Raw genomic sequence first — 18864 nt, 5'->3', positions numbered from 1 at the left:
TAATACTAAGAATGTAATTTCGAATTAATCAACATTTTCCTAGTAATGGAAAGAAGTGTGTTAAAAGTTAACAGAATAAATAATATAAAACGTTGGTTCTGAATTACGAGCATGTTTCCGATTTTGAAGAACAAGTGTCTTGAGTTTCACATTAGGAATCAGAAGGCAGCCAAACTTTATATCAGCCGAACTCATATTAGAAGACAATACAATATGATTCATGCAGGACAAATAATTCAAATAATGAAAGTGTCAAGCTTATTTATTGAAATATTCGGAAGATTTCTATTAGCTTTGGGGAAGACAAAAAATGATGTTTAGAGTCAAGGACATTCGAGTAGCCGTTCCCCTACATCCTAATTATCTCATTTTTGTAAGGAAACCCACATCACAAGCTTGAGATTCCGCTATGACCACAATGAAAATAGTAGTAAAACATCACATTGCTATAATTTACATAATTACTATCTTAATAATGAAGTTATAATTCTTTTAAAACAAAAGTGTTTATCTGATATTTATAATATTTTAAACGTAAGTAAAAGACCAATGAAAAACGTCCTTTTTTCTCTCCTTTCAGATTTTATAAGCAAAACAGATTTTATGAAAACAGAGAGTAAGTATTTTTTGACGAAGTTTCCCTTCAATAATCTATCCAAATTCAAGTAATTGTACAATCAATACCAAATTGTCACCGATTCTTAAGTAAAATATGAACTTTATAATGGTGTATTTTTCATTATCGATGTTTATATATACATTTTGTCTACAAAATCACATTTCTTGATTTGTGCTTAACAAAAGGTTTAAAATAATCAGACGAAACTGAGCAAACTGGAATATGTTCTAATTTTGTTACTTTGCGTTTTGAAGTGTGAACTTCGTTAAATATGTTTATAATATTTATCTTTCAGATTACTATATACATATATATATATATATACATATTATATATATATGTGTGTGTGTGTGTGTGTGTGTGTGTGTGACTTTTGATTATTTCAGGAAAAACACTAGATTTAAATCTTGGAAAAATAAATCAATAAATGTCTTTTAGTAAACCCAATATTACTAATATACCATTAGATAAGAAAATTCTTGAAGAATCGTTGCAAAAAAATCAAAAAATAACTGCGAATTTTGTGTAAAATACGATCATTTCTTTCAGTAATTACTTGTTAGTTGATATGTAGTCACCTACAGTCGACCATACGCGATAAAATAGTTGCTCTGTATTTGCAAACAATTGCTCCCATAACAATCTCCTTAAATTATGAATTATGTCATGTATAAACTTCCGTAGATTCATATGAACGTGACATTTTAGATTTTAGAGATTCGACATGGATTCTTCAACATATTGAGATGAAAGTGGAACATTTTAAAAAATTAATGTTATAATATGTTTGCATATTCTTATAACAAATCATCGTAAATCTTATTTAGACAAAGAGAGTAATAGATTAAAAAAGGTTTGTAAACAATGAGTTACTCTTTCGGTAACAAAATTGCGGTGAATAGTGTTGCGTTTATTCTTAATTTAAAATTCTGTTAAAAATAAGAAAAACACGTTTTATATTATCCTGTTTACATATGATTACATGCAGACTTTTATTTTTTCGCAAAATTGTTGATCTAGGGTAGTGGATTTTAATAGATTTATATTCGTTAAAAAAACTTGGTTTTTCTTTCAGCTTTTGGTCGTGCCTCAGATTTTTGATACAATACACAACCACACCCCACACACACGCATATATATATATATATATATATATATATATATATATATATATATATATATATATATATATATATATATATATAATACACATCTTCAAGCTTTAAAGACAAAATCAAAGCAAAATCTTTTTCGATAAATAAACATATTTATTTATTAAAATTAAATTCGGCATTTCGATTCATAACAGTATATTTATTAGAAATATCTAGTGTTTTATTTGTTTTACTTTTTTATATTGCGAGCCACGGTCTTCAGATTTAAGGTAAATATAAAGTGTAATGTGGTAATTTGCATTAGAGAATAACTCACCCGTAATTAAAGTTCTGAATTTTTAAGATAGGGATTGATTTTTTATATAACTTGTGTTAAGGTGACTATTGTTCGATTGTTTATATTACTTGTATGCTTCAGTATTATTTGTTTAATGCTTAGGTCGGATTGCCTTTCTACGGGTCTCTAGGTTTTGTGGTCGTTCTTTGACAAAGAAAAGAGAAAACATACTGACTGAATAGAAATGTTCGTATTCTGTGAGTTCTCTCTATTTTATGTTTATAGTTTCGAATTTCTGGAATAATTGGCTTGCCGCCCGACAAGAAAAATGCAATCAATATGACATCAGAACCATATTCAAGAGTGAGTTGATTCTCAAAAACCACTTAGTATCACCGGAACGTTTGCACGGAATTTTAATGATAAAAAAATGTGCTATTTTATGCAAATGCGGAAAATATAACAAAAGTGAGATATGTCTTTCTCTAAAGGTAATTCTAAATGGGCACCGTAAACCTATATTACGGGGAGAGGTAGAACAGTCGAGATTAGCTAATCAAATAAGGAAAGAAAAAAAAGCACTGCCCTTTGTTGAACGATTTCCAAGCAATTGACAGGGATGCAAAGTTAAAATAAAATAGTTACAACAACATCCTATAAACCGCCGAAACAAAAACGTTTCACAAATAACACACAAGCTGAGAACAATACTCCGTAATTAATATATAATAAAATTATCCAATCAATGTATCTAGTTACTTGAAAACTGATATCAACACACTGATTAAATAAGAAAATAATAATTACAATTAATAGAAATATATTAGCTGGGTTTATGTAATCGTATATCACAATTAATTCCAAATGAGCAAAATACATTAAGATAAAACGGAACACGCTCCACATTATTAAACTTCTAATCTATTCTTTTACATTAAATTTACGAAAGAAAATGAGATTTTTAACATATATAAGCAAGAACAAAACTCTATGCCATGTATTTGAAACTACGCTGAGCACATTATTGATAGATACTTTATTGTAGTCAATATGTGCTTGCATACAAATATGTGCGTGCATACAAATATATTTGATGGATAAATTTGCAAATGAAATGAAAATATTGTAAAAACGAGAGTAGACTGTAAAAAAGTTACTTTAAAATATTATTCTCCCTCGCACGTCCTTTGTCTGTGTATATGAGTTCGTTTCCTCGGCAGTGGTCTTGGAAAGGTTTTTTTATCGGAAAATTTTTCAACAAATGTCGATACCTGCTGATTAAATTAATCTAATGAAAGTAGTTATGTGCCAATATAACGTTGTACACAACCTCATATCACAAGTGAATCTGCGAAGTTTTATTATCACATAAGTGTAGAGTCTCGAGATAAAATGAGCGGTAAGTTGTTTGATATGCTAGGACCGCAGTCGAAGTAAATGTTTCTGTTTTAAACACAATTGCGTCATGATATAAAACCTTTTTTTTATTTTAAACGAAAATTAAAGTAATTATCACCGCACATCTAGAAAATAAGGGCATATAAAAGCAACAGTACGTTTTTTTACATGGCGGCGCGTTCGAAAGTGTTGTTTTTTTTGGGGGGGCACAATTTAAGTATGATGGTATGGCATGTTATGTAAAGCTTAAAAATACACCATTATATAAAAGCTAATTTTACAACATCTCTAGAAGGCTCTCTTCACCGCAATTTCGGCTCCAACCTATTGATACAAAAGTCACGGTGCGATGGGTCTCGAACTAGATATGGCGATCAGTTGATTTGATTAACAAAAATAGAAGATCTCAACGATTATGAGCACGTTAGGTATATGAGCCTATACAGTTCTGTTGATCATCATTCTATCCCAAGAAACGTCTGGTTTTGGCTTGCTAGTCGTTTAATAGTAATAAACAGCTATCAGAAAAAATATGCATATTATATTATATATACTCGATTTATTTCGACTCCAAAATGGTTATTTACCTCTTACAATACATATATATTTTTTCTTTGTTCCAGACAGAAATGAATTCGTAAATCCAATGATGTAAGAATATTTCCGATGAATTTTCATTGTTTGCTGAACAACCAGGAGTCTGACGACACCCAAAATGTAAATATATTACAAAATTATACATTACAAAATTATAAATATATATCTGCTTGTCTGTCCCGCTCTCTCTCTCCCTCTCTCTCTCTCTCTCTCTCTCCATATATATATATATATATATATATATATATATATATATATATATATATATATATTCCTCAGAATAAAGTATACAGCAGTGCAATAGATGTACTGGTATGGAAATCCAGTGATTACTGGTCTTACAAAATATTATGGCTATAATATTTTATAAAGCCAATCCCAGCTAAATAAAAATATCTCTATATACAAGATAGAGCAAATAAATAAAAAAAATAGTAAGTTTAATTTTATAATATGCAATACTAAGAATACATTTCAATGAGTATATCTCCTTAACCTATAGGTTTACTTTAGAAATACACTATGTATTATCTGTCTTGCATATAATAAACATTCTAGATTTGAAAATTCACTATTTCTACGTTATTAATTTCAAATTACTAAATTCGTATATATATATATATATATATATATATATATATATATATATATATGTGTGTGTATAACTTTAATTATTATATTTCTGTATCCTCTTACATATATGTATATATATAGTCGCAGATCTCTCTCTCTCTCTCTCTCTCTATATATATATATATATATATATATATATATATATATATATATATATATATATATATATATATATATATATATAGTCGCAGATCTATCGACCAGGGTTAATTGTGACACCCTGCACTGATCATTATTGAAAGGATGAAAAACTAGTGTATGTAGGTATTTAATTGTTATTATCGTAAATAATTACGTCAGCCCCATTACAGAAACACGTTTAGTGTCATTTTGCACTTTCAGTTGAAATGATGTTGGTCAAATTGACGCATATGCTCAGATCATCATATAATGTTTAGATCACTCTTACATACATTAAACAAACATTTAAAAATAAGTGTTTAAATTTCAACAATATTTCTTTAACCGTGAGCGAATGGATCAGGTATTTGCTAATAAAGCCAGAGATAGCTTCTGTTGCTAGGTTCGATTCTATCGACTGGTGTTAATCGTGACACTCTGCACTGATGATTACCGAAGGGAAGAAACACTAGTGCATGTGGGTCTTCAAAAATTGATTTAGTAAATAATTATATCAGCTCCTTTAAGAAACTCGTTTCGTATCGTTTAGCATTTTCAGTTGAAATAATTTCGGTCAAATTAGCGGATATGAGCAGACCATTATATAATAATAAGATATCTCTAACGGACGTTAAATAACATTTAAAAATAAATCTTTACATTTCAACAGTATTTCTCACGGTTACCGGTGGCCCAATGAATTAAGTATTTGCTAATGAATCCAAAGATGGATTCTGTTGCCGGGTTCGAGTCTATCGATCGGTGTTAATCGTGATACCCTGCACTGATGATTCCTGAAAGGATAAAACGCTAGTTGCTGTAGTTATTTAATAATTATTATAGTAAATAATTATGTCCGCGCCTGTAAGAAACACGTTTCTTATCGCATCCATATCAGCCCTTTTAAGACACTTGTTTTTGTTTTTTGTTTTTTTTTTATCGCTAAACCAGTAATACAGTTATACTCGTAACTTAAAATCTTGCGTCCTGTTTGCGATGAAGTCACTCAAAGCATTTGTGATATCACAAAGAGTTTTAAATTATTTCACACACAGAATGTTTTAGAGATGCTTTAAAGTAGTAGTCGGTAAGAGAAGGTCTGGAAAGTTTGATGGATGAGGCGGTTTATTAACCCATTTTGTTTTATTTCTGTAGGGTCGGTTAAGCAACATTCGATCACCCATTGTCGTCAAAGAGAATTGAGCCTTAACTATTGACGAGGGCTGCGTAATATTGTCGAATTTTCGAATGCATTTCATCCATTTACCCTCATTATTCGTTGAACACATCTGACTTGGGATTCGGATCCAGAGGTCGAATGTGCTCAAATAAAGACAAAATACTACACACACACACACACCCACACACACACACACACACACACACACACACACACACACATATATATATATATATATATATATATATATAGATGTTTGTTTTTTATTCAATTTTCACCCCAAACAAGGCACAGTGCCACTTGGAAGCAGGGGGCTACTACCAGGGACTTAATTAGCGGGGTCATTATGAAGGGAGATGAGAAGAAAGATGTTTGTTAACATTACACTTGAACTTGTGCATATCATTGCAGTTGGGAAAGCAGAATTCTGGAAGGGAGTTCCAAAGTCCCGCAGTTGTGGGGAAGAAACTATTGGAGTAAAAGGCTTTCTTGCATCTAGGGATCTCTACTGTAAAGGGATGAGACTTAGTAGCTTGTCGGGTTTGTCGGGGGTAGTTACGTCTGGGAGGTACAAGTGTTTGCAGTTCGTAAGAGCATTCACCATTAAAGTATTTGTAGAACAGGCAGAGGGATGCAACATCTCGTCGATTGGACAGAGGCTGAAGCCTAAATGACAGTTCGGTACCTATCAGGTTAGCGACTCTCTTTTGAACCCTGTCCAGGAGCGAGAGACAAGCAGCAGATGCACCAGCCCAGATATGACAACAGTACGCCATACATGGGCAAATGGTTGCCTTATAGAGGTATAGGATACTGTCAGGCGTAAGAAGTTTTCGAGCACGGTAGGGGGAGCCAACCTTTCTTGCAGCAACCTTGTCAATGATCTCAATGTATCTACTCCAGTTCATATTCCCTGTAAACATTAGGCCGAGGAGTTTAAAAGAAGTACTTTCAGGCAATGTGTTCTTGCCCATTGCTATTGGTGGTAGAGAAGGTTTCTTGTAGTTATTGAAGAAAACAAGCTTAGTCTTAGCAGCATTGAATGTGACCAACCATTTTTGCCCCCTTTCCACTACGGATTGGATGTCATCCTCTAGTGTTTTTGCCAATTTCTTGGATATGTGTTCATTTGTTTTCCCCTCATATCTGTTATAGAGAGTGGTGTCATCGGCAAATGTACCCATCTCCGAAACAATTTTATCAGGGAGGTCGTTTATGAATATCAGGAATAATAGAGGTCCAAGGATAGACCCCTGAGGTACTCCCGCATTTATGTCATATTGTTTGGATGTACGACCATCGAGGGCAACTTTGATTTTTCTATTACTTAAGAAGGATTTAATTACATTATGAATTCTTCCAGTGATTCCATATGATCTAATTTTCCTTAGAAGACCATCGTGCCATACCCTGTCAAAATCCTTATATATATCAAGGGTCACCGCTCTACCCTCCCCTGTTTTATCCAATGAACAGTATATACGTTCAGAAACTACAATTAAGTTATCTGCTGTTGAACGGGCTTGCCTGAATCCATATTGTTTGTCAGTCAGGAATTTAGCAGCTGTTAGGCGCTGGACTAGGGCTTGATTTACAAAGGACTTAAATATTTTAGCGAAAAGCGGGAGGAGGCTAATGGGGCGATAATTTAGTGGGTCAGTTCTTTCACCAGGATTCTTGAAGACTGGTACCACAGAGGCGGTTTTCCAGCAGTCGGGAAAACAAGAGTCGTTAAGGCATTTATTGTAAAGTTTGGACAGAATTGGAGCAACCTCGGCAGAGCATTTTTTTTAATAGCACAGCCGGGATGAGATCTGGTCCACATGCTTTTGAGGTGTCTAGGTTTTTATAATAGCATGCACTTGAGAAGGGGTGATTTTCAAATCGTCTAGTGTGGCGTCTGTTCGCAGAGGAAAATCAGGGAGTGAGTGGTGTACCGAGTTTAGTATGGAGTTTGAGGCAAACCGACTGGCAAGCAGATTAGGCTGCTCAGTTGCCGTGCAAGCAACCTCATGATTGTTTGATAGTGAAGGAATAGTTGACTGTCCATTATTTACTACGCTGTTGTAGATTTTCCAAAAATCCCGGGTTCCTAATTTCTGTGCTTCGATGCGTTTTCTGGTGGTTTCAGAATAATCTGTCTTTGCTGTCCCTATCACTCTCTTACAATTATTTATAGCTTCTATATACTTCTGTTTATTTGAGCTGGACATATGTCGGTTGAATGCTGCCTTTGACAAATGGCAGCTGCACAAACAGAAGTAAAACATTGGGGAGAGTGGGGATTGCTATAGAATCTCCGTGCGGGAACATGTGCTTCAATAGCAGTTTTGAACCATTCAGTGGTCTCATTTGCACACTGTTCCGCTGGAAGAGTAAAGATATTTTGCCATTGGGTATCTCTGATGAGCTCCCTGGTGGCTTCCCAATCAGCCTTCTCGTAATACCTCGTTGTTTTGAGTAGTGAGTCTTCAGTTTTAAGGCGAGAATTTAGGCTGGTTTCTACCATTATCACAGCGTGATCATTATTCCCGAGTGGGATCTGGGCATTTGTTGTACGGTCATCGGGAACCGTTATCAGAAAGAGATCTAGAAGTGAGGCATGTTGATCTTGCTGGTCTGGGAAACGTGTCGGAAATGTTACCAACTGAGATAGGGAATGGGATATAGAGAAGCTATGTGTTGCGCTACCAGCTACGTCTGTGTGATTAGAGAATCCTAGCCAATTACTGTGGTGGGCATTGAAGTCACCAAATACATGTATTTCTGCGCTAGTATCGAGGGAGAGTGCTATATCTATGCTGTCTACGACTTTTTTTTATTAGGGTGCAGTCTTAGTTTGAGGGAGAGCGTTAGAGAAAATACAAGTAGCTAATATTGTGTTGCATATTTTATCTGAAACACATAAAGGCCTGGTCCTCTGATTCTAGTTTCATTTATCTAGTCAGGGGGAGTCCATGCATATGTCTGTCCGAGTCCTTACGGTAGAGTTGGAGATAATCAGGCATATTAAAGTGGTTAGAGGGAATGGAGGAGTGAAGGTTAGTTTCACTTAATGCTAAGATATCCGGGGTGTTTACAAGGAGAAATGACTCAACATCATCTAAGTTAGTTCTAAGCCCGCGGATATTAGTAAATGCAAGCCTCAAGGGAGGAGGCACGTTGGTTTCCTTTGAGTTTGATCCTGGTTTAAACGTAACTTTTGCTTGAGCTGTCATTTTATTTTATTTTATTTACAAGTTTCAGTTAGGGTGACTGAGTTAGGGGTGCTGGACAAGTAGTTGTGCAGAATACCAGACATGCAATACAAGTAGACCATCAGCTGTCCTCACCCACCGGATTGTAGCCTCAAGACAGCCCACCGGGGATGAGTGCAGAGTCCCTTTCCATGCGCTACATGGCACTACAAACATCCCGATATTTTACAACTGTTGATTGAGCAGCCGCTCTAAGCGCTACCAAAGAGTTAGGGCTCCTGTACTATCAGTCGGAAACAGCAGCCAGGAACTGTCAATCCGGTACCCTCAATCCGTTAGACAAAGCCAGCCCAGTCCAACTGCACCGATATATATGGCACTGAAGCACCCCGCTGTGTCCAGTTTAGGGGGATGGGATGTGGCGGGAGCGGGGAAAAAGCGGCGTTCATTGCCCTAGTCAGGAAACAAGGCTAACCACTGGGTGAATCAGACGAGTCCCTGTGATAGTACCTCTACGCCTGGCCAATAGGCAAAGAAGGAGTATGATAGCCGGGCGATAGACAGAACCTATCTCCTCCTTCAGCAGTTTAGGTTTGCCAACCGGTGATTTGTTTGAGTCACCAGCTCTAGGAAGGTTGTCGTCCAGGACTAAAAAGGCCTCCCTCCCCTAGGTTTAGTTTCAGAGTTTTCCTTCTCCTAGAGGGATGGCATGGGAAGACCTACGGGTCCATCTGCTCCGAGGAGGTTCGCCCCGAGCCTGGGTCCTAATCCAGGTATTTCTGCGACCCTGCATGGGTAGTTAATATTTATTGGTTATTTAGGTTAATATCTCCTGAAAAAAATCGGGCATTTAGATTACCTTCTACAGAAAATGTTCACTCCTCAAACGTGGTTATAAAAGGGCATTACTATGCTTCCATTTTCATTTTTACTGGGAGAGGGTATAGGTTAAAATTCATGTAGTGGAAGCAGCTAAATTTGCTACAGTATTGGATTGAGAGAGACGAGTTAATGTATGAATAGATATAGTTTTGTAAGTTTAGGAATGTATGGTTAGATATGGTTTAGTAGGTTTAGGATTAGGATAAAGTGTTAGGGTATGATTTACTTGCTATTAGAAATTCTGATTTGGTTCCCAAACCGAATATTTAGTAAGACTGAAAGATAAGATATGCTCAGTATAGATACAAGAGAACATTTGATATGGAGTAGAGTTATACCTGATAGATATAGGTTATTGCATATTCTGTAAGTATTGTTAAATATAGATGGATGGATAAGTAGTATTGTATACAAATGCATGGAATTTTAGACAATTTTAGTAAGTTGCCTTTAGACTACAACGAAGGAGAATGACTCCGCCTTTCTCTTAATATCCGGAAGTTTTTTTTATTTCAATGAGTACCTGTTTAGTTTGTGTAATAATTATTGCCATACTATTCCTATATCTATCTATATGAATGGTTGCTGTTCATTATAGATTACTTTAACTCTGTGTATAGGACTATGGCTAGTAAGTATTTACTTAGAAGCTTGGTTATGGTTAGGCGTTATAATCAGCAGCATGCCTAGGAAATTTTAGGTGTTAATGGGTATCGATTTACGAGTCTGTTAGGGTCAAGGGCGGAGAGCAAGGATCCCTATAAGTTACGTGAAACGGATTAAGTTTAGTAGCAACTTGGGAAATAGAGCAGTTTGATTTGTTAGTGATCATGAGAAAGAGAATTTAAGTAAAAAATAAAAAGGTTTGTCATGCAAAACAGACAAGGCAGTCATTTTGGAGGTAAAGTATCTATAGGAGGTACTTAGTATACAAGCAGCAGTATTGTGTAGTTTTGAGAGGAATTTTAGGTACAATAGTTTCATGGTTTATTGTACAAGTCCGTAGTCTAGGTCAGGGACGAAGCACTTCTAATATTGCAAGTGGGTTTATCTAATTTTAAAAAAGTAGTTCAATAGAGTATTATGAGGTGTTCTACTTAGCTTAGGGATAGAATGAAAATTTAAGGTAATATTCAGAGTGATATAAGCAATTTCATGAGGATTAGATATATGATCACTGGCTTTTGAACTGCTCAGGAGAATTCTTGTATCTATTCAGAAGAATGGCTTGGTGATATAAGATTTGAGAAATTAAGAGTCTGGGGATACAGAGAGTTGTGAGCTGATGAGGATTCAGTATAGGCGATTATATATAGGTAGCAAAGGTGGTTTAGTTTAGTACGCACGTATTGTAAATGTTAAGTATACTGCTTCAGTTCTATCCTCTATCGTAAAGGAAAATCCGTTTGTATTTCGGTTGGCAATTTTGTCAAGAGAGGAAATTTAAAACAGTTCATCTATTTTTTGATGATATCAGTTTTTAGACAATTGTACAGACTGCTAAATTGTTGTGTAAGACATAGGAGCCCCTCATCTTCGTATTTTGATGAAATGATGGATCAAGACAATAGGTTCGGAACAGGTGTCCGGAAAGGAAATGGCAGTGTACAAGGAAGTGGGGCCACTGATATCTTATTAACGTTATTTTTTGTTCTTATTAAAAAAAAAATCCTTTCGATGGCTGATTATATTAAGTATCGTACTTAAATAAAGTTTTCATGTCCTCTAAATAAATTAGCATAATTTCTTCTTTTTTTACCGAGTTTGTCTTTACTATAGCATTGACTTATTATTTAAGTAAGATGTGATTGTAAACTGCGAAATGGTCTCTTTAAGTGGAGAAACATTATCGGTTACAATATGCCTGGAAATGTAAAGAATATTTGCTCTAATTACATGCGAAACAGTTAAGGATTTTACTTAGCTTTGTTTTTTTTTTCTTGGACACTCGAGGCTAAAATCACAGTGGCCGTTACCCTTGGCCCCGCACGGTCGAATGGCATTTGTGGTACCAAGATGCTATCTATTCAGTAGGGAGTGATTGGGTTGATTTAGGGGGAGGGGTCACTTAGTGAAAAGTGTTCCATTGTTCGGCGCGACAATATTTCTTTGCATGGGTATCGTTTTCAGAGATATTAATGTTAACAATTGAATACGCGTTTCAAACAAATATGATGGAAATAAAATAATACCATATATAACGTAAAATAATAGCATATATAACGTACAAGGTGAAAAGCGGAAAAACTGAAAAGGAAATGTACAGTTGTGAGTACAGCTTTGGGAAAGAATTTAAGTCATATTCACCGGAAGGATTTGTTGAAATAAGTTTAACCGCCGTGAAGGAAAACAATCAATAAATTAACGAATGGTAGAGTTTCAGGTTTAATTCAATAAATCTAATTATTTATATGTTTTTTTTTCATATATATGCAATAATTGGACATGCAATAAGTCTGGATTTATAAAACGGTGGAAATGATTTTGAAAAGTTTTCATGTCCTCTAAATAAATTAGAATAATTTCTTCTTTTTTTACCGAGTTTGTCTTTACTGTAGCATTGACTTATTATTTAAGTGAGATGGGATTGTAAACTGCGAAATGATCTATTTAAGTGGAGAAAAAATATCGGTTACAATATGCCTGGAAATGTAAAGATTTGATCTAATTACATGCGAAACAGTTAAGGGTTTTACTTAGCTTTGTTTTTTTTCTTGGACACTCGAGGCTAAAATCACGGTGGCCGCTACCTTTGGCCCCGCACGGTCGAATGGCATTTATGGTACCAAGATGCTATCTATTCAGTAGATGTGTGGGGGGGTTGTGTGTGTTTTGTTTATTTAGCTACTTGGAGCAGTAATTTTAGATGAAAGCGTAGTCAAAAATATATTTTAAATAGATCAACAGTGCAATATTTTTGCTATAAATATTGTTTCTTTAAAGATACCCTGTTATTAGGGATTGATTTAACAGTAGTTTACTTATTTTCCTAATTTTTTTTGCCAGCATTACGTACAATTAATTCAACTCTTTTAATGAGTAGAGGGATAACACGCTGAGAATGTTAATGTTTGAATTAGAATATCATGTTTATTTAGTCGGAAAGCGCCAGTATCGTAAAATGTAAAAAAAAAAAAAGCGAAGTTGCATTAATGGAAAGAAACGCATAAAATGACGAGCATTTAAATTCGAAAATAAACAAATCTAGCAAATAGAAATAATAATTAACTAAAATTATTAAATTATAATAGTTAAAAGTATACTGATTAGTATCAATGTAAACCACCTAAAAACGTGATTAATACATTTTCTGTTATCTTAAAAATAACTTGGTTCCACGACTCTAAAAATGTAGTTTAGCCTATGAAAAGAACTGTGAACATGAACTTCAGGTATAAAATATGTGATTTTAAAATATGGAAACTAAAATAATACACATGGTTGAAAATATCATCTAAATAATGAATTGAAAAATAATAAATAGAAAAAAATAAACATAATAATCTTTGTGCAACTACTTAATTTAGCTCATATAAACCGAAGTAAGAAACGCACGCAAAAAGGAAAAAAACGCGCAAGAGATTGAGATTGTCGAACTGATTTCATCATCTTGGTTTTTATAGTCACAACGTTTCGGCCGTTTTGCCCTCCGGTTTCATAGGTTTAACATTAAAAAAAAAACAACTAAGAATTGTCCTAGTTACATATGACCGAGTGGTCCTAGACGTTGTGTTAAAGTTTACCCAAATGTGCTGAGTTCAATGCTGAAAGAAGGCAGTGAAAAGTAACATTCAAAACGAAGAATCAGCAAACTATGTTCCAGAGTCTAGCTGGAGTCCGAACAGGTACCCCCGTAATAATATTAATAAAGGGTTGGGTTCGAGACTCCTAACAAACGGTTCCCCAGTTTGATACAAAACACCTGATGAAGGCCGGAGGGCAAAACGGCCGAAATGGTGTGACTATAACAACCAAGATGAAGAAGTCAGTCTGACAATCTCAATCAATGAAAACACCTCATCTCCAAAATACAGCAAAATTGCAACATGCAAGAGTTTTAATGAAGACATAATCACCCTTTTTACCGCGTATTTCTATTACACTGATAAAGCCAAAGCATGCACAAGTTATAATTTGATGAACAGTTATATCGTAATATGCTAACACTGTGCTGAAACAATCTACCCAATGCTGTGACAACTAAAGAAAAAACTTTCAGAATTGAGTATTACTGCCATATCTACTCTTTTAATATAGTAACTTCGATATATATATATATATATATATATATATATATATATATATATATATATATATATATATATATATACATACATCGAAGTTACTATATTAGAAGACTTTCGACGGATATTCTTGGCCTGAAGACGTAATCCCCCAACGCGGGTGATTACAGAAACATGTATGCACATATGTAGCCATTAATGTTTGTATAAATAAAATTAATATATATATATGTATGTATATATATATATATATATATATATATATATATATATATATATATATATATATATATATATATATGGGGGTGGTGTATACATAATCTATATATACATAAAATGTATCAAATACCTACATCTATATATATATATATATATATATATATATATATATATATATATATATATATATATATGTATATAAATAGTAGCGTTCGTGTGCGTGTGTGTCTATGTGTACAACTACCAATCACCGAAGAAATATAAAGCCCATATGTGAGCACGCCTCTCCTGGTCAAGAAATATTAATGTCCATATAAGGATACGTCTGTCAAAGGAGACATTATATTGTATACGGACTTTCAATATTAAATATATAATATTAAAGAATGCTATAGCATTCTTTAACCCTCTTTTTCATTGCTGATTTACGGTAATTAACATATCACATTAAATGCAATCTATTTAAATAATTACGTTGGTGACATTACTTATGCTTCATGATAGCTTTGTACTAATTACAAAATGTTTAAGTATTTAGTTTATTTAAATTTCAAGTTATGTTTGATTTCATTTATTTTATCTGAAATCTAAAACCGTTTTATTTTAAAACCAAAAACCAGAAAACTAAAATGGGAAATAACTGTGATTGCTTAATTGAAAAATTGTTTTAAACGGAGCACGTTATTAAATATTTCCTGTTTTTGTTGTCATTTCGAAATATTATTCTAAGCTGAATTATTTTTTTTGTTTTAATTCGGAGGATTTTTTCACTTATTCTTACTTTTTAAGTAACTACTTTTATTTATTAGAGAAAAATAATTAAAACTAATGTCCTCGTGTACTTGCAACTTCAGGAGGGCAAGGTTAGTTACAGAGACACATGTGAACAAAATCCATCATCCCCTGCTCTTTTGTTTTTGTTTATAAAATTTAATCCGTGTTTCCCAAGATTTATTATAATAATTATACCACATCAAGTGGGTTTAATTGCCTGCGAAACAGATTTTCTTTATAATTTATTTAATATCTTAAATTAAAAATGGTCAATTTTTATGACGTAACCTAGCGTCGTTTAACCCCTAGAAAAATGGTCAATGTAAAGTTTCTTTCGAACTTCTCAAAAAACTTGAAAATGACGACTTTTAATGGTTTTCGATAGTGCTTAAAATATCACATTTAAATTTGGGGCAGATAAGTAGTTTTATAAGTATAAAATTTACTTTTGCATAAAGTGGGGGATCACTTTCCTATATAAATGTAGCATAAAATGGACACCCGCTTCACTAACCACCTTATAATTTCTTCATATAATGAAACAAATTTAACTGTGATATTCGTTTTCAGCAGTACCGAAAACCAGCGCTGTTTTTATTAAGATATTCGTTTAATTTTCATAATTACTGCGCTCACTTTGAAAGGACAGCTCTTAATATGGGCTGGACGAAGGAATGCTGGACCATGCTACTACCAACGACACTGTATGAGAAAGCACCGAGGTCTTACGCGGCGCTCCCAGCAGAGGACTGCACAGATTATTAAACCGTCAAGGCGGCGATTTTAAAGGCGTATGCACTAGTCCCAAGAGCATGCCAACAAAAAATCCGGGGGTTAAAGGTAAGCGAAGGACATACCAATATAGAGTTGGAAATCGAAAAGAAGAACTCATCAACTGTTGGTGTAGCTCTAAAGGTGTGGAGGGAGCAACCACCCCGACTCAGCTTCATACCGGTCCGTAACAATATATATATATATATATATATATATATATATATATATATATATATATATATATATATATATATATATATAAAACTAACATTTATATTCCAAAATTCCCGAATTTAACAAGCTTATAGTGTATTCCTTTAAATAAGTTGATTTATACAATTCTTGAATAAACTATGAATCAACTGATTTAAAGGAATAAATTATAAGATGGTTAACATCATGAATTTTGGAATAGAAGTGTTTGTCATTTATTTTATATATTGCTCTGTAATCAGATTGAACTTCTTATATGAGGATTGATATATAATAGGTAAATTATATTTCTACAGAAATGTATATATGCATATATAAATATATATATATACATTGATTGAGATTGTCGGACTGACTTCCTCATCTTGGTTTTTATCGCCGCAACGTTACGGCCGTTTTTCCCTCCGGCCTTCATCAGCTGTTTTGTATCGAACTGGGGAACCGTTTGTAAGGAGTCTCGAACCCAACCCTTTATTATTATTACGGGGGTACCGTGTTTGGACTCCAGCTAGGCTCTGGGACATAGTTGATGACTCTCTGTTTTGAATGTTACTTTTCACTGCCTTCATTCAGGATTAAACTCAGTCCGACAATCTCAATCAATGAAAACACCTCATCTCAAAATACAGACAATTAATATATATATATATATATATATATATATATATATATATATATATATATATATATATATATGTATAAATCATATATCTCTCTCTCTCTCTGTATATATACACACATTATGTATAAGCTTCAACATTTTTATTATCTACTGTACTTTATATATATATATATATGCATATATAACTTTTTATATGCATATTGTAATACAATTCTATATATATCTAGATATAGATATAGATATAAATGGCATCATCAGTTTAAAACTAATAAATATCCAAGACTCAGTGAAGTAGTAACCCTACGAGGCTCGATTGACATTGATGTAAGTGATATTTTTGTGTTCGATGATAAAATGATAAATAAGAATTATTTTAATGAAATCCAATCTTCTTAACAAATTTAACGGAAATTAGGTTGATATGTTCAGACAGTTTCTTTGAACCCTGTGATACAATGTTATAGTATTTATGATCAATCAAATATTTTTATTTACGCTTATGTGATGAAAAGCGTCGCTTAAGAAATCAGACAAGATCGACTAAGAAAATATCAGGAAAAATCAATAACATTCCAGTCTTGCTTTTAGAGTATTAATATCTCGTGCAGAATCAATGCTTGTGAAAGAGGTTAAAAAGAACTATCTACGTAATAACTAGTGCTGTGACAACATAATATACTTTTCATTCTTTTGACTCTCATGTACATATCCGACACACTTAGACACACTTAATCAACACAGAAAAACATTCATCTATATAAAAACATATAGGATCTTAACGGATATATACTCAAACGTCAAAACAATGAAAAGAATATGCTGCTGTCACAGCACTTGTTATTACACACATCTATAAATACGAACTATTGAAGGTTAAAAAGAAAAATGAAAAGTGAAATTTATTTGCTTTTTGTTTTAATATTTATTGATAGTTTGTTACACGATGTATCGTATATTTTACAATTTTTCATTTTTTGATATTTACTAGTAACGTAAAGATTTTCGACTGTGGTTTGTAAATTATGAAAAAAAGCAAAGTCCGATTGCATCAAACAAAAAGTAATGTACATACTTTAAATAAAAATGATATTTAAAATCTTTAACACAGAAAATAAAGGACAAGTTGTTAAAACTGTAAAAGAAAAGAACAATATATTCTAGTAAAAATATAATGCATTCATAACTTAAAAGATTGCAGCATTAAGAATTGGTTGTATAATGTTATACATTGATTTTTTGTATTCTTAATGCTGCAAAATTAAAATTATAAATTTAGTATATTTTTTGTTAGAGTATCTTGTCAGTTCTTATCCAGTTTTTACAACTAGCCCTTTATTTTTCCAAATTTAAGCTTACCCATATTATATTTCATGCTCGCATAATTTTTATTGTATCTCATGGTTTATTCAGGCTTCCAATACATTAACTTGCTTTTTGATTAATTCCAGTCATTCAAATCTTCGCTCACGTCCATATTTTTTGTACGATTTTGAACACTAGAAATTCATCATAACTTTTGTTCACTAAAGGAAAATTGAATTATTTTTTCACAATATCGCTGAGAAGGTGATCTAGAAACTGTACTAATTGTTTGATAATTGGTCAAAAAAGGAGGGAGTGGCAATGTTGTAAAGCAGTTTTAAATGACTAGAACTGCCACTTAACCATCCAGTCAAACATTCCAGGTTTTTTAGTATATCTATATATCTATAAAGGTGAAAGTGTCTGTGTGTCTGTGTGTCTGTCTGTGTACATTTCTCTACGCAATAACTCTATCAATTTTTAGTCTACACACTCGAAATTTGATATACAGGGTACTGAGGTTCGGAAAATTCTATATTATCGGATTTCGGCCAGAGATAAGTCTGTTAAGGGATCAAAGTTCCACTCTACAAACCTCCTCCGACAATTTGGGGGCTAAACACTTGAAGTTTTAGATAAAGGTTCCTTGGATATTGATCTAACTTAATAACTTTATTTGACCCAAAACAGTAAATGTT

At 33.3% G+C, this 18864-nt stretch overlaps 2 long non-coding RNA genes across 2 annotated transcripts in view; one reads left to right on the top strand and one right to left on the bottom strand.

The window, feature by feature from the left end:
- LOC145276817 (uncharacterized) overlaps positions 1-18864 on the bottom strand; it is a 513337-nt gene that overhangs the window by 236828 nt on the left and 257645 nt on the right. The gene's annotated exons all lie outside the window — the stretch shown is intronic.
- Positions 1-18864, top strand: part of LOC145276818 (uncharacterized) — a 32371-nt gene that overhangs the window by 2298 nt on the left and 11209 nt on the right. Inside the window, exons 2-3 of the long non-coding RNA XR_013868021.1 lie at positions 581-616; positions 4033-4126. This is a non-coding gene — a long non-coding RNA (uncharacterized LOC145276818). The remainder of the gene's footprint in view (positions 1-580; positions 617-4032; positions 4127-18864) is intronic.

Source organism: Euprymna scolopes, chromosome 5 (assembly GCF_053919585.1).
Source record: "Euprymna scolopes isolate OS-2025 chromosome 5, ASM5391958v1, whole genome shotgun sequence".
In the NCBI taxonomy this organism is placed as follows: domain Eukaryota; kingdom Metazoa; phylum Mollusca; class Cephalopoda; order Sepiida; family Sepiolidae; genus Euprymna; species Euprymna scolopes.
Note: the sequence above shows the minus strand (reverse complement) of the source record. Positions and strands in the feature narration are given on the sequence as shown.